The sequence below is a fragment of the Rutilus rutilus genome, assembly GCF_951802725.1.
Source record: "Rutilus rutilus genome assembly, chromosome: 21".
NCBI classification, from domain to species: domain Eukaryota; kingdom Metazoa; phylum Chordata; class Actinopteri; order Cypriniformes; family Leuciscidae; genus Rutilus; species Rutilus rutilus.
The window spans coordinates 31643211-31666734 of record NC_140226.1 but is presented as its reverse complement, the minus strand read 5'-3'; the positions used below and the strand labels follow the sequence as shown (position 1 = coordinate 31666734).

Genomic DNA, 23524 nt, shown 5'->3' with positions numbered 1-23524 from the left:
AAATCCATGTGTAATGCATCCCAGTCTGAAGGGTGGGTAAGTTGGGGTTCGGTAGAAGACTGAGAAAATGCATTGAAGTGCTGAATATCAGGAGCTTAGAAAAAAAACACACACAACAACAACACACTAAACATCTTCCCGTCAACACGCTGGATTGAGCTTATTCACACTGCATGCCATTTTTCAGGCTTTAAATAGTTTACACAGAACTGGGGGAGGGAAAGGGGGACGGGTAGCAAGTGGAAATAAATTGAAAGGTATTGTGTGGTTATGCTGCGAAAAAATCTCCCTTCTTAAATGTCAACTTAATGTTGCATGCTGTGAAAGCCCACCTTACTGGCTTTTCTTTAACGGTTGTTTTTGTGTCGGTTGCCAGGGGGCACACATTCAATTCACAACCCAACACCAGTTGATTTATCTCAGCATACAAACATGAAATATAATTTCATTTTCTTTAACACAAGATTTCCCATTGCCAAGACCTCAAGCAAAAACCTTATAACAAACTCGCACTTCTATGAGTAAGAGTTCGCTATACATCTAAAATTATTTTGGGATGGAACCAGCTTCAATCATAAATGTTCAATATACCAATCGCACAAATTATCTAAAATATATACAAAAGAGTTAAAAATACAAACTCTGCTAGGAGCATGAATTGGAAGGACACATAGAGGACACACAGCGGTGAGATAAAAAGCAGGTAAAGCAGTCCTTTCAATTGCAGAGAAATATCCATGCTTTCCTCTTCCCAAACAGCTCTATCTATCTTCTAGTACATGCCTGTATTTAAACATAACAAACAAGAAGATTAGCGCCCCCTAATGTTGGGTAGTACGACGACAACGTAGTAAAATATTCAGCTGTTACAACCTAAAGATTTTCATGGACAAATCCAGTGCCCATTGTCCATAAAGTTTGTTTCTCTCCTCCTTGCTCTTAAAGCAAAAAAAAAACAAAAAAGGCTCAACATTTAAAGTGCCCCATTATGCTTTTTCAAAAATGTCCTTTGATGCAGTGTATAATATAGCTGTTAAACCACGGAGAACGCCATCATTCCTGTTTGTATCGATGTGTATCAAGCGCTGAGGAAACCTGAAATTCAGATTAGGTAGACCAGTCACAACAGACTGAGCCGTCTGGCCAATCAGAGCAAAGTATTCTCACGGAAAGGAGGGGTTTAGAGAGACTGAATCTTCGAATAAACCGTTTTAAGACTCTTTGAGAAATGAGGTGATGTGCAATGTATATTATTAGGTGTGTGTGTGTGTTATTCTAGGCGACCTCCCAAACAAAATTAGGATCCTTTAAAATAGCATAATTGGTGCACTTTAAACAAGTGTGTAAAACGCATAATAAGGCTGCCAAACTGAATTTGCACCACTTCGAGAAGATGTGTAAAACAGGCCCAATCCTGCAACACAAGCGTCATTTTGAAATCTCCCAACAGAAACGTTGAAAAGTTATTCAATGCCAGTTTTAATGCAGGAAAAAAAAATCAATCCCTTTATTGTATCTTGAATAAAATGAGCCTCTGGATATTTTTGTGGTTTAAACAAAGGAAATCAAGGACAAGGCGACTTTCAGGATCATTTCTTGGGTCTGGGTATGATTATGATTTACACTCTCTGTTCACCCGCAGTTTGGTTTAATTTATTACGGGTTACTGCTGACTTTATAACAGCTTGCCTTTGTGAGATGCCCCGGATTTCATCATTCTGGTCTAGACACACTGATGTTTCACTCACGCAGTTGAATACCGGTGGGAGCTAATGCTAATGATGCTAACCAGCCAAACCTTGACATTCTGGTTGTATCCATTACCTTGTCATGCATATGAAGGATGTTAATCACATTACAATTTTTGCAAGGCAACCAACAGAAAACAAGATACATGTCGATGATGCAATGATACAAGCAACATTTGCTTACACAGAACCTCAAACTTAAGCTTGCCAGAGTATTCTATTGTAGCTTTGCAAGCAGTAGTGTTTACTTTAATATCCTTGCAGTGTATTGAAAAAAAACAAAACACACAATACACTTATAACATAAGTATTACTACAATCCAATCGATACAAATAACCAAGAAAGATGGCATGTTTCAAGTCAAATGAGAGTTCAGTTTGGCTTCATTTTGTCATGATAAGGATTTGCTGTTATCTAGAACCGTGTTATCCTTCCTCTTAGATTTATATTCAGCATTTCAGGTAGGAGTCACCAATATTGAACTGCAGTACAAATAAAAAATAAGCCTCTTTATTACATTCTGTACATATTATATTCAGACCCGATGGATGTGGTACTGTAGAACAAATCCTTATTATGCATTAAACATTGATTGAACTGACGACATTAGGCTTGCCAGTATTCATTGTTTGAGATAATACACACATGCCCATAATACAGTGAATGTTTGCAGTCCAGCATGGTAGTCTGCAAGATCTCCGGCATTAGAAAAGAATATGTGGTATTGAAATAAATAAAAAAATGCAATGTGCAAGCCTGATTTTTATTACTTTTGTGGCCTTCCTTCAATAGGAAGCACATTATATGTCTAGGTTATTTTATTACCCAGTGAACATTACTGATCCCAAGTAACATCTCTTTCCGACATGCTGCTCATAGCAAGAAAAGAGACAGCGCATTGAACCCAGCGGTCCCCCTCAAATTGCAGAACCTAGATAAGTGGACATGCCCATGGGCCTCAAGCAAGAGGCACATAATAACAACATGGAGGAATATGATAAGCTCTTATCTGAGGGGCACTTGTCCCAAACCTAGTGGAAAATGTGATTACACCTCTCTACAGGAGAACCAAGAGTGTAAGGTAGTCGTAAAAACAGCCTCCTGAACTAAGGCTATGTCTTACGTTAGGCCTTGCACTGAGTTCTTGCGTTGAGAAGTCAACTTTGCAGTTTGATTACAGTCTGTAAAGAAAAATAATATATGATCTATTTCTGAGGGCTATTATCAATGTTAGCTGTATCTATGCATCACAGCATTGATAAAAAAAAAAAAAAAACAATCACTGGGGTTTAAAATAATATTATAAATGAATGTCCATGGGAGATAGCGTGTCTCTACACGTTCAGTATCCCTTTCCCTGAGGATGTTCCCCTATATAAGCTGCAACACTGTGGAACTAGCTTTACATCAGTATTCTTGAGACCAAACACAAGGTCATAAGCCAAATGAAAGTTCATAAAATGTAATAGTCACTTCATGATATTGATTCTGTTCAAAGGCATCTCTTTTGATGGCATGACAAGAGCAATTTTTATTTACTGTCTGACTTCATAGTATCAAAGCTACAGTTATATCAAATTCACATTATCTGGGTCACAATAGTACATGTGCTTTAACCTTACCTTTACCTTTACATGTAGTGGTTGACTGATATTGAGTTTATTGATGGCCGATGCCGACATAGTCAAAATCTGGAAAGGAGTGGTTTTTATGCACTAAGTTGTTTTTATTGTCTTTTATAACAAGCATATTTTATTTAAACACATTAACATGCATATATATATTAGAGTGGCCTACATTTCAAACTAATTTAAAGTAAAAACACATGCATAATTGCTGAAAATTAAATTAATATTTATTTTACTTAATATTTACTTAATAATTATAATAAAGAAATATTATATTAATATTTAAAAATATATAAAGATATAAATATGTCACACAAACAGACTTAAACTTCTTGATTAGCATGTGTCCCTTTAGATTTTTTTTGCATTTAAAAATCTAAAGGGACACATGCTAACAAGTTTGAATGAGCATGACACCTCTGCAGGCATATTGTACTTTTTGTCTTTAATATATTTTGCAGCTGATCAATGGTGATGTAAGGTTAATCAAAGGGCCAGTGAGCTGTTGGTTTCACATTAAACACATCTGTTGGCCGTATTGAAAGCTATAGATGTTTTCTGACCATAGATCTAATGGAGGATTGTATTGTGTCCTTCTGAAATCAAATCAACTCCTATTGGACCAATGAGCTGGCAAAGCTTATTGTCACTTTTTTTTTGGCATGCAAAAAGAAAAAAAAAGACACTTTTTTTTTCCAGTGAGAAGGATTTTCATGATTACTTTTCTTTGCCACATAATAACTTCATTATTTGCTCTATGCACGAACGCTGCTGATGTATTTCCGGTAGAATCTCAGCCACCGTCTTTACTTCCGCATAGCCGGTTCAATAGCGAAGTGTACTAGTGGCAAAACTTTCATAAAATAAATTTTCTCAGAAACGGAGACAACGATTTTAGAAACCGATTCGCTAGTCGGATTTGGCATGATTTGAGAGAATACTCACCCTCAAAGTTGTCGATGTAGCTCGAAATATATAATTTAAATTTCTTACTCTTAGGTGTGTCAGCTAACTGCCTCATAATATTGTTAACATCATTCACGTTAACCGCTGGAAGTTCTTGTAAACAGCAAGTGTAATTTACCATTATCTCCACCGAATGCATAAACGGCTTCCGACGCAGCACCGGATGTTACTGGGTGGCTGAGACAAAACGTGGAAGCGATCATGCATAGAGCCAATAGGTTCATGCTATTAAACTTTTTGTATGCCTCCAGAGTTGAGGAAAATAACATCTGTGTTTCTTAGCTCAGCCAGTGTAACTTATTGAAGAGAGGCGCAAAGGTTAGCCCAGGTTACTTCTATAATAAGAGTGGGCTTGTTTTTTGTCAGGTGGCTGAGCAACTCCCATTTTGTGTTTGGATTTGTGTGCGGAGCCTGCTCTGAAACCTCTGACCCTCATAAAGCCCTGTATTGACGCAGGCAAATTGAGGCTGTCTACAGATCATGTGGAACAGACTGTTCTTTCAGATGCGCCATTCTCAGTATTCTTGCTCATTGGGTGCCTTTTTAGTCATTTCTTTGTTCTTTTTTTTTTTTTTTCAAGAAACTGCTTGTTTTGAATCTTTGAAACTATTTATTTCGAATCTTGAATCAACATTGTTTTTAGGGATGCTCTGATCAATCGGCCGATAATCACATTCTATTTATCGATCGGTAGTCACAAAACTTGGCTGATTTCACGAACCGATTGCAATATAATGATGTAAAACCATAACAAGTCGCCACCAACGCACATGTAAACAGTATACAGATGAGGCTTTTGCACCACGTTATGGTTTGTTCCTACGCAAAACATCAGTAAATCATATTAAGTCACACATCTTTATTTAGAACGGGTTGTCTTGATTCAAACAAGCCCACACACAACAATTCTGGGTTGGGGTAACTTACCCTAAGGGCCTCATTGTATCTTTTAAATTATACATCCGCATTTTTGTATCCCTGACCACGGACAGTCGGATAAACAGAGGGTTATTAACAAAACAGTTATTGTAAGAGTAGGTTTATCACTGAAAATTGTATCATACTTTGTCTACTCTTTCTTACCCGTATGCGACAGCGTTTAAGTATTTCATAGTTAAGTATTTCCTACTAAGCCTATCCAATAGGAGCAGACTGATGGGAGTGGCCTTGGAAGGCAACATGCCCAGTGCATTATGGGTGTTGAAGTTTTGGCAAAATGGAAGACAACAGACGTCATCATCAATTTATCAGAATGGATTTTGTGCCATCTATGGTCAAGAGACAAAAAAAAAAAACTTAAGGTGGTGGGATAGTCACCTTACCCTGTCTTACCGTATAGTATATTATATTTGTTGTTACAACTTGGTTTGTTCTGTTTAGATGCACTTTTATGTTTATGCTTTGTAAAGCACAATGAGCTGAAAGCTCTGTAAATTAAACATTGTGATTATTATTAGTAGTAACTTGGTAATAAATTGCATGATATGGCCATGTGATATCAACATGTTGGCAGACACACCGTAAAATATCTCAACTCGTTATATTTTTGTTTCTTTTTTGCATGAGCTTTTTGAGATATTGAGAGAACTTTTTTTTTTCAATTATGATTTCATCAATTCAAATACACTGGTCAAATCAATTGGATAAGCATGATCAATTCAGTTTACTAAAATAAAAAAAATAAAAACATTTTTTAATATAATATATAAATATAAATACAAAATATAAATACATAAAATAAAATACCCTCCAAATATTTAAATGTAGATTTTTTCCATCTTCTCAGATTAGCTAAAATTGGTATCACTGGAATGGAGCCAGTCATCCATCAAAAGAAGATGCATCTCAGAATGTTCTCACTGTGACTGTAAAAAACACAAAGATGCATGCAAAACAGGCGGTGTGTAATGATATGGAACAGGAACGGCCTAGGGTGTTTTCCTTTTTCTTTTTTTAAGTTTAATCTAATGTTAATTGATGATATTTCAACAGTTGTTCTCTTGAGGCTCAGCAACTGAGTGTTCATCTCAAGAGCCTCTTTTAGCCAAACAGGGGTGTTTGTTTATTCTGAATGCAAATGTCAGAGTTTGTCACTGAGCGCTTTACAGCATTTTTCCTCATTTATCTCTAAAGTCTCTTTAAAAAGGTCAAATCCCTCCATTAGATGCTGATGCTTTTAGATATCACAAGCAATTTGTACTGTTTCATTTAATTGTGGGTATTCAAAATACTTTAAAAATGACTACAAAAGAAAACAATTGTTTGATTTTTTTGTTTTGGTGTTTCATAAATGCATTTAAGTGCAGGTCAACCATTTTATGTCAGTTCACATATCACTGAGCTTGAGTTTAGGATCATAGTGAGATTTAAACATACGTTTCCCAGAATGCACGGTGGCTGATTTTTTTTTTTTTTTTCCACAAAAGAAGATTGCATCATATTATGCAAACACACACACACACACACACACACACACACACACACACACACACACACACACACACACACACACACACACACACACACACACACACACACACACACACACACACACACAACACACACACACACACAGTTCTATTTAAAGAGCTGTCAATACCCAACCCATCTGATGTCATCTGCATGGCTGCACTGACTTGAAGCCGAATAGGGAATACGCTTCACATGTGATGCGGTAAACTGGTGTGAAGGAAATAAAAAAAAGAACACTAGCTAGACTTGAGCAAGCGTGCTGCTAATCCGACTCTGAGCATATGGAAATTGTTGATGCCTCAGAGCAAAAAGAAATGCAAATGGAGGAGTGTGGAAATTGTTTTCCAAATTGTCATGTTTTGCTCTTATCGGCATCCTCACTGGAATTATTTGATAAAGAGGGATCACAAACAAATGTTCGGATAGAATGAAATTTTTGTCATTATTTACTCACCCTCATGTTGTTTTTGCACGACTTTCTTCTTTGGAACACAGTGCATGAATACACAAAATGATGACCACTCTTTTCCAGATAATAAATGAGGACTGACAAAAAGAATTTGCAATAATGTTTTCATAAATATTGTTCATGTGACACATGATATGTTCCAAGTCTTCTGAAGCTATGATTGTGCGAGGAACAGACCAAAATTGAATACATTATTCACTGATGATCTATAATTCACTCCTGTTGGTTGATAACACTGCAAGTGGGATATTGAGTCTCAAGAATCTTATCAGTTCAGTTCATGAAATTTTATTTGTTTAATTCAGACTAGTTTTATGAACTGGGTCAATCAAGTCATTGAAAAGATCTGACCATGGGCGTCGGAAGAAAAAAATAAAGTGGGTGGGTCCTCCCTCAGAAAAATGTTACTGGAATAAGTACCATTTCATGTATTCTGGTGCCTTTTAATTAAACAAGTAGCCTAAACTCCACCTCACGTCGGGCGGTTCTTTGCCTCCACGTCGTGCATTAAATGCACAGCTATCCGTGGATTATCCCGCAATGACAACTTAAAGCTGTTATTGATGTTTGCAACGCAATATTTGACTGGAAGGGTGCAACGGGCGGTTACTTTCGTCAGTTGCGGCTCGTTAGGAAATATAATGTAGCGATTCAGCGGAAATGGAGTTTAATTTATTAGGGAATTCCTCAAGTGGAATGGATTTGACTGACGGCGCTCTGAAAAGCGAACAGACAAATGCGCTGAATCAGAGACGGTAAAAGTAAGAGGGTCCAATATCATTGCTCTTTAAAAAGTGGGTGGGTCTTGTCACACCCATATACAATGGTTCCGACGCCCATGGATCTGACTCAATAAAACGATCTGTTCATAAACCAGACATCACTGTTTCTCTCACGAACGTGCCAAGAAGAAATGGGTGGATGTCCTTGGAAGATTTTCAGTGAATAATTGCTTACATTTCTATTGTATTCAGCCCTCAAACGGAGGTTATTATAAGGCCCTGGAGTTACATGGACTTCCAAAGGCAGAAGATTTGAAGAATCAGCGGTTAAATGCATTTTTAGCTCTCCTCAGCAGTTCAGCCACAGCTTTTTGTTGTATTCTCACTATTTTTATTACGACTGCTTTCTAAACTGTGCAGTCCGATGCAGTTCAGTGTATTAACGGACATGCAGTTTTTACAGTGATGCAGAGAAATTACATATAACTTAACATCTGAAATGTAAGAGAGGTGGTTTGGGTCGATCAGCTTGTTGTTCTTGACTGTCAATATCGAACTTGGGCTTAAACTGATACAGTAACACCATAGTGTAATTACAGTGTCGTTACATTTCCGACACATGTTCGGAGTGGTAGACCAATCACAACAGAATGGGGCTGGTCGGAGCAATGAGAGTAGACTACGCTTTCAGAAGGTTTTAAAGACACTGATACTAAATCAGAGGATGAAAACAGGTGCTGCAACAATGTAAATTATAAGATTTAAATAAATAATGTAAATGTATTCCAGTAGACTCCCTAAACAAAACGATGAGACTGTAAATATTTATTTTCCCAAAGGAAAAAAAAAAAAAAAAAAAACATGGTTACACTTTATTTTAAGGAGTCATTGTTACAGTGTAATTATATATTTAAGTACTGAGTAATATTAAGCAACTACATGTACTTACTATAGGGTTATGGTAGGATTAGGATTTGGTTGTTGCATGTAATTATGCATAACTTACTGTTACTATGGTAAGTACATGTAACATGTAACGAGGACATTGTAAAATAAAGTGTTACCAAAAACATTCACAAAGTAAAAAGATTATTTATTAAAAAGAACATACCATATATATACGGTATATGAAGAGTTCAGATGCAAAAGCCTCTAAGTGCCATCATTTTCTTCTAGAATGATCATTTTTATCAAGCTTGTATGTTTATGTTCAGATTTTTCACTTTAATGGAAATGAAAATTACCTAATAATTGTCATGAAAGTGAAATAACTGAACCTAAATATACGAGCTTGATAAAAATGCTAATTTTAGAAGAAAATTTCAGATGGCACTTAGAGGCTTTTGCATCTGAACTCTTCATATATATAGTCCTGATTCACCCTTATATTGAAAAAAAGTAGACAGTATTTCCTAGAAAATGCGTTATTATTAAGTAGTAACATGAGGATACTTGCCCTAGAAATTACGTTCTAGAGAGAGAGAGAGAGAGAGAGAGAGAGAGAGAAAGAGAGGCTGGGCATTATTATTACAGGAGAGGTATAAAGATAAGAATTCATACATAGAAACAGGATATTACTGGAGCTCCTCTTATTATTGGTCTCATCATCTGAAATGACATCCTCCCTCTTTCAAATAAACATTACTTGGAAATGAGTGTGTTTTTGTGTGTCCAGCCATGACAAGTGAAGAGACTCTCTCCAGTGAGGTACAGAAATTATGGCACATTACACTGTGTCCACACAACTACACAAAAGAACAGAAAAATAAATAAGAATAGTAATAAAAAGAGGCCGTGAGCTTTCGAACACATTCCCTCCGCTTCAGCGTGTCATGTCGCATTATAGTAGAAGCGTGTTGATCGACAGGCCATCTGACATCGTGGAGAACGCTACACAATACTTTATATTGAGCTAACATAAATCTTATTGTGACCACAAAGCTGCATTTATTTGCTGTTCAAACCCCTGCGGTAAAAATGTAATTTAATAAATAAACTTTTATCTGGACGTCCTGGGGATTTAAATGGTATCGCACTGTTGTAGAAGCAAAAATGGATGTCAAAGGAAAATAAATCACCATTTTAAAGATAGCTTGTTTGTTAAATCCAAACATCCTGGCATTTGTGTAGAAAGCAAGAACATTTAGGCGATGTTTTTAACATGTACTGTTTGCATTGTTGAACGACAATAATTGTGATTTTTTTTTTCTGCCTTTTTGTTGTAGACTGAGAGCTTTTTGTGGAATAAGGTGTGAGCCTGCTGAGAGCATCTGAGAGTGTGTGAAATCAAGGCTGCGAGAAGGAACCATATGGCACACAACACAATATAGGTAAGAATGAAGTACTTGTTGATGTGGAAGTGTGGATGCATTCACACCCTTAGATTCAGCCAATCTACACCTGCTTTACCTGTGCTTTTTGTTTTATGAAAGTGATGAAGAAAGGTGGAGAGATGTTATCGGTTTAAGCTTATACATCGCTCAATAGGTTGTTTGTTTGTTTGTTTGTTTAGGAGAGAGACCTTGAAGATGAGTTGGATTATTTTAAAGATCATGTTATTGTCATTGTCCCCTTGAGAAGGGCTCTTGGCTTCTGGTTGGTCCCTAAAATTAGTTGACTGTAACTTGAATTAGTGGTCAAGTTGGGGTTTCTTTTTTTTTTTTTAAGGACAATGAAGCATTTAGGATTGTTACATCTGTGATTGACACCAGAGAGCATATTACAACCATACTTTTTTTTTTTTTGTATGAACCAAAAAATTAACCAAAATCAGCCAAAAATGATTTTGTATGAACCAAAATTAACCAAAAAAATTATTTCTTTTTTTGGGACTGGACATTTATTCACCTTATAGACATGGTATGTGAATGGAATATGTATCTATAATGAAATATTAAATGGAATATGTAATGGTCCATGTGAGGAATTGCTCTCCCTAAGCTGTAGTTGTAGAAATATGTTGTTATCATATACTGTATCTACAACGTGTAACTGTTCAAAAGCAGCAATAATATTTTGGAAATAATATTAGTTTATACCTATAGTATACATGTGCCTGGGGAATAAAATTGCCTCAAACTCCATTTAAAAAGGCAGTTTAGAATATATAGTAACATTGTTTCACACATTTTTTTTCATCTGCATCTTAATACATTTCTACTACAAATAATGTCAGGGACGTATATCCTTCTTCTCACATCACAAGATATCTATGATTTTACAGGAATCTTTTACTTAAGAGGATGAGTATGATGATATTTTGATGATCCACACAATTTTCCACATAGAAATATTTGTGACAGTAAATCTAATTTATTTCTCATATTCACCCAGAGATGTAATGCAATATGCAATAAAATATCAATCCATATGGCAATTTAGCATCGGTCCCTTCGACTTACTAAAGATAAAAGAAAACGAACCGCAGATAAAAGTCACTGGGAGCAATGTCAGATGAGTTTACCATCAAGAGCAATAGACATGGTCAGAGAGACTACTATCTGTCTGCATGTAGCTTTGTCTCCCTGCATTCATTTTTTCAAAAGCAGTATGCACAGATGTTAAGCCATTTTTTTAACCAGATTGTTGTAATAAAAAATGTATGGGAGACTGAGGGAAATTATAACAGGGGCAAATGTAGCAAACTACATGTATTCAATTTCAAATAAGTTCAAGTACAAATGAGTTTCACAGCACATGCTCAGTAAAGTCTTCTCTCTGTCTGTGAAAACAAAGTGTGATCGTTTCACTTTACTACGATTTCCAACATGTCCATATCTTTGAATTCAAACTGATGTCAAATTGTCTCAAAGTTGTTGGGTAAAAGATAACATGAATGACAGATGTTCACTTACATTGTTACCAGTAACAGTTACCATGTTGGGTTTCCATGTTTTATGGGGACTTTCCATAGACATAATGATTTTTATACTGTATAGACTGTATATTCAATCACCTAACCCTACCCCTACCCCTAATCACAACCCTCACATGAAACGTACAGGATGTTTACATTTTCAAAAAACAAAACATCACTTAGTATGATTTATAAACTGTTTTCCTCGTGGGTACCAAAACATTTCTCCACAAGGACAAGGGTTTTGGATACTGCCAACTGGATTTTTTTTTTTTTGCTCCAAAATATGCCCATATTGCAGGGGTTATTATCACAATAGGTCTTCTATTCAATTTACAATTATATCCTAATCTGTTTTTAAGCCTAATAATGTTACAGTCACTTTTGGAGCATATAAATGGTTCTTATACCAAAAGGAGTAGTAGATGTAGTTTTTGAGTTATACAAGAAAAAGTAAAAATGCCACAACTGGTCTCCCTGCTATTTATTGTAGAGCAGGACCAAAAGCAAGCAGGGAAGGATACTTTTGTATTCTCCATCAGTTCGTGTGCTCTGTCATGGTAGTTTTTTTGGTAATAATGTGACATGACACATTATTGAAGTGCACATAGCATGAGAAAATGTGACACAATGGCTTCTTCAATTTTCTGTGCCCGTCAACTGTCAGAAAAAGGTCTGCTGAATATTCATTGCGACTGAAATAACAGCAGTGGATGTTTCACTCTGTTCTTTCAGTTCAGGGGATTTTTATTACATAATCAGAGATGTTATTAATGTTCATATTTCAGTTCTTTCACAATGGGATATTCAATGTCATATATATTTTTACCATATATATATATATATATGTATACATATCAAATTAAAAAAGTATTATGCTATGACAGATCTAACTTCACATATGCACCATCAGGGGAAATAAAAAAAAAAATGTTTTTTTTTTGTTGTTTTTCTATATCTTTTTTTAAGCATCAGCATACCTACAAATCATCAGTAGGCTTTTACAGCTAACCTTTTAATGTTTATTTTTCCAAGAATACATTATTCTGCTTCTCTGTGGCAAATTAGCTTGTGTAGGCACAAAAAGTATCAGAACAGATCAGTTACATTCAGTTTATATGCAGAGAACATACTGTAATATCTTGATTTTGAGTTTTGAAGAACATAGAAAAAACTGGGACAGTTTTCTTTAAGGATGTCTATATATAATATTTTGAGAAATCTATTTGTTAGAACTTTATATACTGTATGCTAAAAGTTTGTTTGGTCCAGTATAAGATCATATCGCTTCAAAGTTAACAAAAATGAACTGAAAGCCACAAATTGCACTTTCCTTTAAAGGTGCAGTAAGCAATTTCTGAGAAACGCTGTTGAAAGTGGATCGGACTGAGCAGCACAACACACTTGTAGCCAATCAGAAGTAGGGGGCGTGTCCTCTCATGATGGAGGAGGAGAGAGAGTGAGATTTGAAGAAAGACTGTAGAAAGAGAGATGGCTGAGAGACATTACAAAAGAGAAAAGCTCAGAGGAATATCACTGGAAAAATAAGGGTTATGATCAGGAAAGAGCCTTAGGAACCGCATTAATATTATAAAGCTTTCCAGCGGGAAGAGCTGAAAACGGATGTGAGGTTGCGTTGTTTCTGCGCCATTGGTTTTGTTGTTTCACAGAACCGAGATATGTTGTTGTAATGTTAGCTCTAGTAACAGCACAGTTTTGAGTGTCATTGTTTGTCTGGAGCCGGTGTGCTGCTGGCGACTAATAGCTGACATAGCTGTATATGTTCTTGTGTACTGTATGTTCTTTTTGTTTGTCCTTCCTTGTCATTCATTCACCATCTTCACTTTGTTTTATGTGTCACATTATTTTGCTTCGCTTCAACTATCAGCTGTCACACAAATCTGTCAGCATTGGTCTAATTGGGCTGAAGACGGTTTTGGGAGGCTGAGAAGTTGCTGTTGTGAACAATGTGTAGTCCTCCTCATATTCTGTATAGAACTAGCAAATAGCAAATACACTAAAATAAGCTAAGATACATACTTGTGGGAGCTGTGAAGAAACATAAGGTTATTGTCTACGGAAAGCACCTGGCTGCTTAAAAACTTAATGGCATATTTATAGCTGACACTTCCTAACCTAAGACTTGACTAGGGATTTGAAAATGTGCTAAAGAATCAGAGGCTAAAAGAATAAACGCATTGTTCTCCAAAGAACGATTCAGAGTTAAGGTTGCAGTAAACCACGAGAAACCCTCAGCAGACCCAGCAACAGCTTAAACAAGAAAATACATGTAAACATACAACCTTAACACACAACTCTCTAATGCAGCAGATAAATGACTGGCCAGAGATCTCTGGAGAGAAAAATACAGTCCTTACAAGTGACTACTTATGTTTTTTTGATGTCGGTTTCAGCATTGGATTCTAGTGTTCTAGTGGGCTGCTTAAATTAATACCACATTATTTGACCACCAAGTGCTGCTTCATTTTGACTAGTCAGAGCAATTTGATCAACCAGCTTCATCAGAAAGATCATGCTGTAATGAGTATCACTACCCTTTTTGCTAGTGGACACAATGGCCCTCATTTATCATTCTTGTGTAGAAACGGGCGTATATGTTGGCGTAAGATTATGCTTACACTCTTCTCACCGCCTGATTTATGAAGCTGTGCGTACCTTTGAAATCCAGGTGTACGCAATACCTGCGCTTGATAAATGTCGCGGCTGAAAACGAGCGTCATTAGAATAACACGCCCCTATATATTCAAGTCTCCGCTCCCCCCACGCCCTCATTTTACGCCATGGACACACGGAAGACGGCAAAGAAGAGAAACTTCTTTGAGAAAGAGAAAGCGAAACCAGGGAAGTGGAAAGAAACAAAATTGAGTTCTAGATTTTTATTATTAATGACGCTTATTGTTATTTAGAAGAAGAATGTCGTTATTATTATTATTATTATTATTATTATTATTATTTAAAAGAAGAAGAATGTCATTTTTATTATTTTGTCAGTCTGAATTATTTTTTTGGTCATTGAAAGCCTTTCATTACTAAACCCAGTCCGTGCACACCTGCCGGGCCTAACCCTGGCCTAACCATCGTTTCAAAGAATAGTACAACGGCGAGCGCGTCGAGTATAAACGCCTCGTCCGTTTGGGGAGCTGCGCGCGCAGTCTGCGGAGACTCGCGCTGCGGAGCCAGGCGAAAGTATAAACAAGGCTTGAAACGTCAGGTAAAGCGCACAGGCTCGCAACTTAAGGAATACATATGCCTACAATTCAAATGCTTTGGTAAAGTCACACAAATTAAACATTGAAGTCCATGTTGCACAAAAATAAACACTGAAGTTTATAATTACTATGTTGTTGTTTTTTTACAGTGGGTCATAATATATCATCTCTTTTAGTTTGTCAGTGCGTTGTGTGGTGTTAGGAATTGTTTTTCTGCGCATTCCCGCACTCAAAACGTGCGTACACCACCTCCTGAGCTGGCGTAGGATTTGAGCGTGCCTTACGCCAACGTCCATATTGATAAATCTCAAAGTCACCGTGGTTTTGGGTGTACGTCAGGTGTACGCTGGAAATTTGGTGTACGCACTTTTGATAAATGAGGGCCAATGACTGTGCTGGTCTACCAGGCAGACTAACACCAAACCAGCTTAAACTAGCATGGATATGGATGGTCCATATTTAATGGTGAAAGAAACAAACCGAGCTAGCCAACTTTTAGGCTTCCAATCAGGTGTGTGTTTCACATACAACAAGTTCTGTCAGGACCGCTATCGTCAAATACGATTGACAATTAGCATATAGCATTAATTCAAGATTTTAAAGTACAACATAATTCGAGAATTTATTCTGATTCAAGCAATTCAGAATGCCAAATACTGCCTGGACAAGAGGAGGAGCTGGGGATGGAGGAGGGTTATTAGCTCCTGAGAAACACGATAGCTGTTGATAATACTGAAGGAGCTTATATATGTATACAGTGATAGAAGTTGTATTCCTATAGATAGATGTGGATCAGCTGAGAGTCAGCTGAGGCAAGCTTGACTAACGTGACCTGCCAGAACTGACGCTACGCTTGATTTAACTGCTTAATCACTATAGTATGATACATTGATGGAGAAATGATCTATGTTTCTCAAAACTGTAGTAACATGCTCGCACTTACGTCACTTGAACCATGATAGTTCCTGTTACGCACCCAAGGTGTGTTAAAACTAAAATGGAAACTCTTGTCAAACATGGTGAATAATGAATGCACATGCAAATACTGTACATCAGAAAAGCTCAGAGTAGAATAAGGAAAGATCCCAGTGGCTCAAAGCACCAGCTAGACTGACACAAGACTCCAGAACCAGTCAACCCCAAGAACTTGAAAGGTGTTGTGAGCAAACACAAAGAAAAATCTATATAAATACCAATACACATCACTTAGCAGTGTTGTGCAGTGCAGTCAATGTCTCAGGAGCATCAGGAAATGCTCCAACCATTCAATCAATTCAGTTACTTTTTATTTTAATCTTTTATTTGTATGTACTGAAAAATTTCCTTGACTTGCAATCTGTACTGCAATGTCAAATAACTGCAGGCAAATCACTTTCAGGAATCCAGCTACTGCTCCTTTTCTTAACCTGACCCCTCGCAAATCCCTGTGGAAATGAGACCGGATCCATCACAACTGTGGCCTTGAGCAAGTCACTTAACCCCAGGTTTCTCAAGAGGGGACTGTGTCTGTCAAGAGTTCATGGTTCTGTTCTGACGTTAAACAGTGGCATATTACATCGGTTGCATGTCAATAAATAAAGATTGTATTTTTTTAACAGTGCAGAAACATTATATTAACGCTGCTGTGATATTGTTGTGTTGTCAATTTGGAGTTTGCTTCGCTCATGTTGTTGTGCTATGGCCCCATTGGTGACCATTTCAAGATTGGCATTCATATTTCATATTGAAGGCTCATCCTTATGCACTTGAGGAATGGAGAAGGATGTAGAGAAGTAATCCTCGTAAATAAAACAAGCAGAACGCACAACTGCATCTCAGTGTGCCTGTACTCAAAACTGGGACATAGTGTACAGTAACTAGTGTACCCATTTGTCTAAAGTATCCTCTGCTTGGTACTTACTGTATGCAATTACATTAAGTGAACACAAGTGTGTTTAAATTTATACTGTAGAATTATAGTATTATAGCAACAAAGAGGATTAGAAGATTAGAAGTACAACAGACTTTATCTAAAAAAGAGACACTGTTGTAATTAGGTGTTAATCACAGATAATTTTCATATTATGTAATATTATTACATATTAAAGCATTTTCATTATTTGCTTTTTTCTATCTTCAACTGAATAATGCTCCATGGCAGTGTTGCAGTGTTTTGCTTTATATCATACACAATATTTTCAAAATATTATACAAACATATACGATGGACTTCAATTTGTTTGTAGAGATGTATTTATTAACAGACCATATACAAATAATATTAACAAAATGCAAAGAGATTAATTTTCTTGTAATAGTTGTTTCTCCCTGAGTCTTTATCAGTCTTAATCATCTTTTGCTACCACCTACAAAAAAGACTCTGACTCTGCAAAATGACTAATCCAACTAAAAGTCCTTAGTCTTACCTCAACAGGGTATTGTCTCTTATTACTTTGAGATTGCTCTGTTTTTTTTTTTTTTTGTGTGTGTGTGGGATAATTATTTCCGTGGTAATTAATCAGTCTCAGAGAAAACAATTCCCTCCATTTTAATTCCTCTCCAATAGAGCGCTCATCAGTTAAACAACTCGGGAAAGAACAATCACAAAAGTAGGCCACCACTGATGTTTTTTTTTCTTTCTTTTTTCTGTTTTTTTTTTCCTCACAGCAGTGCACACAATTCAGAAATTCCCCAGGAGGAGCAGCATCATTGATCTACTGAAAGCTGCATAAGTTTTCTATCCCGGGGAATCAGTGTGACAAAAGCATCAGCGTGAAACTAATGCACCAGAAATGCCACGGTTGCCGCCCAGTGTCTTTGCAAGAACCTTTGTTTGCTTAAACTGAACTCCAATAAAACAGGGGTTACTTTTGGCTACATGCAAGAGTTAGAGACTACAGTTTTCCTTTCTGCAGAAAACAGGGCACGCCGGCTTTCTGAATGTGCACTTGGTGTGTCAGCCTTTTATAGTCTTCTTCTATGCAATGCTCCCCATGAATATATTCATGTAACATCTTCCCAGAACATAGGCCTACTTAAGCCTACTATTTTTGTAACTTAACTACCAGAGCGTGAGGGCTTTGTACAAATGACTTACATGGGGTGTTCATAGAATGACCCACAGGTGTTTAATGAGGTTATATTTTGCATAGTTTTAGCATGCTTGTTTTATCTCAGTTAGTCTCCCTGCAGTTTTTACTGAAGTGTGACGTTTTACTGTACATGCAATGATGTCCATGGTACTTAATCACATAGTGTTTGGCACTGATTGATCGTTAGATAACCTCCTGGTTTGTTTATTTTTTATTTTATTTTTATTAAATAATTATAATACTATTTTTAAATTATTAGTATCACTTTTTACAACATAACTTATTACACTTAAAACTTTTTGCAACCCTGTTAATATGAAACTGTAGGCTGTTGAAAACAGTCAGTGGCTAGAGTTTCAGTAACTTTACTAATTTGCAGTGTTAATTTTTGTTTCAAAATGTGAAAGTAAATTAGAAATGATTCTCAGTTTGAGAGAGACATAATAACATGTGATTCAGTGAATGAGGAAATACACTGGAAAAAAAAGGGTCCAATTCTCACTATTGACTATTATTAACATGCATATTACTAGGATATTGGCTGTTTAGTACTTAAAGCACATATTAATGCTTTGTTCTGCATTACCATATTCTACATCTTTTAATCCTACCCAATACCTAAACTTAACAACTACCTTACTAACTATTTAATTTAGAAACATTGTGGAAACTGGCAATTACATACTGGTCCAATAAATGACTTCCAAATGATTATCCCCACCCAAAAAGATGCATTGTACTAATCATAGTGTGAGGTATTCACTTAAAATTAAAAAATATATATTTAATGAACATAACATTTAATTGTGCTCAGTCAATCTATCAAGTTGAAGTGAAAAATCTATGTTGGCTGAACAAGTCCTACATCCAAAAAAACTGTAAAGGAAAACCGTTGGTATGGAAAATTCACGTGTGGATGTGCGGGAGAGCGAGCGTATCAGAAAAAGCCGATGCTGAAGACCGAAACAAACATTCAAGAGAGAATACAGATATCCATCGTCACAAGTTCCAAGATGTTATGGTGAGTATTGAGCACTGAAATTATTCTCAAAAGGTTTTCTTTAGGACAGTAGGACCCGTATAAAGTTTAAAAGGCATTTTGTAGAATCCCAGATTCATGCATTCATGATCATGGTTTCCCTGTTACAACATTAATCTGATGGTGGCCAATAGTTTTATTTCCCTCATGTCATGTATAAAATACTGTTTGATCGACTTGTGAGATGTAGTTTGTGTGATATTTGTGAACAGAACGTTAGATTGCATTTGGCGTCAGCCACTTTCGGATCTTACAGCCTTTTAATATCAAACACGTCAAGCTTGTGGCTTTCTTATTCATTAATTTTTCATCGCTCATGTCAGTAACTTTAAGCAGTCCTGAAAGCTGAATATATGTACATACCAAGAAATAAACGATAAAGCAAAATCTACATCGACTGATACAAGTCTCATCCTCATTATATAATTATGTAACTTCTGTTCTGTCACTTGCCAGGGGAACTTTGTCATTAATGTTATTTTTTATTTTTATTTGCAGGTTTTTAACCTATGTAGTGCCACGTCTGAAAGTTTTCTTCATCACCACATCAAGACATCCAGCTATACAGAAGACTTATTATATGGTTTCAGTGTTTTCCTTATTTAAGGCGAGACACGGCAGGCAAAAACATCTTTTTTTTACTGGTCAATTTTGAGATTTTTGGATATTTGTCTTCAATAACATGTCTTCTTTCAGACTTGTGTTGAAAAAAAGTCAGAAATACACATTTAGGTCTTTATTTTATTACACTTTGTCTGTTTGCGTCTGTAGATTTCTCATAAATTCAATAAAAGTTGGCGTTCTTAATCAACGTGCTGCTCCGCGATCTCTGCCTGCACCCTGTCATCAGAAGCACCGTTAGGAAGCTCTCTCTCTCGTGTACAATGCTGTCGGATCCAAATATGGTCATTTCCTTTTTATCAGCAACCAATCGTGAAAGTAAAAGGGCTGAATGCGCAATCTCATTGACTGATGATAAATCTTTAAAGCCCGTTTTCTCAAAATGACTTTTCTCTCATACTCCAAGTCTGAAATCTCCACTTCAGTAGCACCTATATACACCAAACTTTCCAGACTTGTACCTAGTTATATTATGAAGACATTTACAGAGGGATTTGTAAATATATTATTCCTAGCCTGATTTATATAACATTTTATTCCAAAAAACATGGCGAAAATCTTTTTTTTAAGGCTATTGACAGTATTTTCTGATTTACAGGATAACAAAAGTAGATATCCATAAATCCGTCTGTAATTTTTTTCCCATCTAATATATGAACACAATGAAAAAATAATTTTTAACCTGGCTTTATCCAATACTCAGATATCGTTTTTTTAAATATATGCAAATTAGTGCATATTTGATTAGATATTGCCTGATTTGCATATTTAAACATTAAATTACAGAAAACTTGTAATACATTTTTTTTCTCATCTTAATGTAGGTAATCAACTGGGAAAGTTTCATGGTGATATCTGCTAGTTAAAAATGTTACCCTATTCACCTGTAGAGTCTCGCCTTAAAAAAAAAAAAAAAAATGGTATTTTCAACAAATATCCTGTGTTGGAATTGATTTGTTAATAAAGTAATGTCAACCCTGTTGCCTGTGTTCTGGATTTTGCTTAATGTGTTTTTTTTTTTTTTTGCTTCTTCTTTTGTGACAGTTAGAAATAAATTGCTACAATTTACAATATTTAATTGGACCAACAACACGGTTTGGTAAACTACATTTTTCCATTGGCTCAACATATTATTTCTGATTGAGTCCATGTGAACAGACCGTTGACACAATTGATACAATTAAATTCACAGAAATTCAATTAGGCCAATTGAAAAATGTGACCAGTCACTAGAAATGAATCATCTCATGGATTCAGTCAAGGATCAAGGTTTGGCAGGTTAGCATGACCTCGTTAAGATCTTTCTTCTCTAATGACCAGAGAATTATCCATAAATAAAAAGGGCATTGTTCCACCCAGTAATAATATTGAGACATTGTTCAGTATTTGCTACTGTATTTGCATGTGAGGAATTAGAATCTAGAATGAACCATCGTTGTTCACCGCAGTGTTGGCGGTCTTGCTTACGATCTTGTTTGTTATTAAAACCACGCAGAGCACAACATGCAAATCTATGGATTGTTTGTCCCTTATTATTGGATTCTGTCTTCAAGCATCTGCAGTGTTAATTATATAACATCATTCCCATGGGTCTGCCTATCTTTGCATAAACAAACAGATTCTGCGACAGAACTACATGGGGCTCACAAATGAACAACAAGTGCAGCTGCTGTTGATGCCAAACGTGTTTTGTTTGTGCTACACGGCCTCAATTATGGAGCAGGACGCTGAGACCTTTGGTTGAAAGCTTCTCATTTGTGATTGTCTCAACGAGGTACTAGGAAACCTATAGAGGAGAAAGCGATTGCTTTCCTCTCCTGGTAGATCCTGCCTGAAGTCGCAAAAGGCAAAGCTTTTAGCGTGCTGTTATATATTTTACCAATAAACATCTCTGCAGTCTTATATTTTCTCCTCTCTTTCTTCTCCATTCTGGATTCTTCTTCCATTTGTATTCCTCTATATCACTTTTTTTTTTTCCTGAATTGTATTCATCTTTCTTTCTCACAAGCTCAGCTTCCTATGTTTGAAAGGGTGTTCTGGCAGTTGTTAATTAGCTTTTCTAGTGGAATGATAGTGGAACTTGGAGAAGTGCACAGCGGGCTGGCTGTGGAGAAAGGGATTTTGGGATGCGTTGGCAGATTGGAATATAAATAGTTTGGGATATTCAGTTCTGTGAGCTTCAACACTTGCAAAGAGGAGCTCATCCAAATGCGGTTTCATTTATTTTCTTAAGGCGATGAATCTTAAAATGACAAAAATGATTGACCATTTTATATATAATCTACACATACATATATGTAAATATAACAAATAGTAATTTTATATTTTTACTTAAATGGAACATTTTGATATATATATATATATATATATATATATATATATATATATATATATATATATATATATATATATATATATCAAAATGTTCCATTTAAGTAAAAAATATTAAATATATATATATATATATATATATATATATATATATATATATATATATATATATATATATATATATATATAATTTGTTTGAATCCAGCCATCTCCTCCCTTCCTCTTTCATTCTCATCACCAAAAATGTATTTTAGGTTGACAGATCAATGCAAAGAAATGCTTTTTAATCTTCGCTATTGCTTCAATGCAAATGAACAAGTGCGCCGTTATTTGTTGTGTAGTGACGTGCATGTTCAAGTAAGCCAGATATGCGCAGATTCGGCACAATACGCTGTATTTAATATATCATGATCTCACGAGTTGAGTATTTGCGCTAAATCTGCACAGATTTGGCTTACAAGAACTTCCACAGCAAAGTCCCTTTTAATTAAGATGTTTCATAAATGTATAAACATTTGTTACTTTATGCACCTATTAAAAACTTTGTGCATACTTTATGCACATATTTAAAAACGTATACATGAATTTATCAATTCTATCCCACTGAAAAAATGCATATACATATAAATAAATACTTAAACATATTGGGGGAAAAAATTAGACTAAAAAGATAGTGTATGCTAATGCACATTATTTCAATGAAATGCTGAGAAAACAATGCCTTTGTTGGATTATGTATTGCATTCTGACATTTCAGAACAGAACAACATATCTAGAAGCGTTTACGGTTAAATATAGAATATACGCAGAATATGTGTCAGCTTATGGCTTCGCCACGGCTCTTTCGCCTTCATTTGTTGAGTCAAAGCCTCTTGTGAGTTGTGTCTTGCCAGAGGTGTTATATGTTAGTGAGGTGTAGAGAATGATGGATGGAGCTTTTAGGTCTGCCCTAAATCTGCATCTTTGCTGTCGATATAGAGGACTTGTAGAGTTCGAGTGACAGCCATAAATCACAGCACTTAAGAACGTGCTGTGCCGTGCTCTCTCAAAGCGTGAGGGGGATTTATACCATTTCTCCACATTAGATTAGCCAAAAGGCAGGGGGTGGTCCAACCTCTCCTCCTCCTACAGAACCAGATTCTTCCATTGAGTGGAAAAGCAGGATTTTTTTGTTGTTGTCATTTTCAAACCCTCTCAGGCAACAGGCTTTTACTCTCTCTCTCTCAGTGGTTGTGATATGGGTGCCATCCCTTCATGCCGTGTCTGGAGGCTGTGCGTGGGATGCTCAAGGTAGGTTGATGTCTGGCAGCCTCAGATAAGAGCAGGACCTGGTTCTCCCACCCGCAGGACCTGGAGGGAGAGGGGGAGGGG

At 36.2% G+C, this 23524-nt stretch overlaps 1 protein-coding gene across 1 annotated transcript in view; it reads left to right on the top strand.

The window, feature by feature from the left end:
• LOC311280675 (leucine-rich repeat and fibronectin type-III domain-containing protein 2) overlaps positions 1–23524 on the top strand; it is a 125289-nt gene that overhangs the window by 76810 nt on the left and 24955 nt on the right. The window contains exon 3 of the mRNA XM_084393001.1: positions 10232–10336. The gene's annotated coding sequence lies outside the window, so the exon portion shown is untranslated. The remainder of the gene's footprint in view (positions 1–10231; positions 10337–23524) is intronic.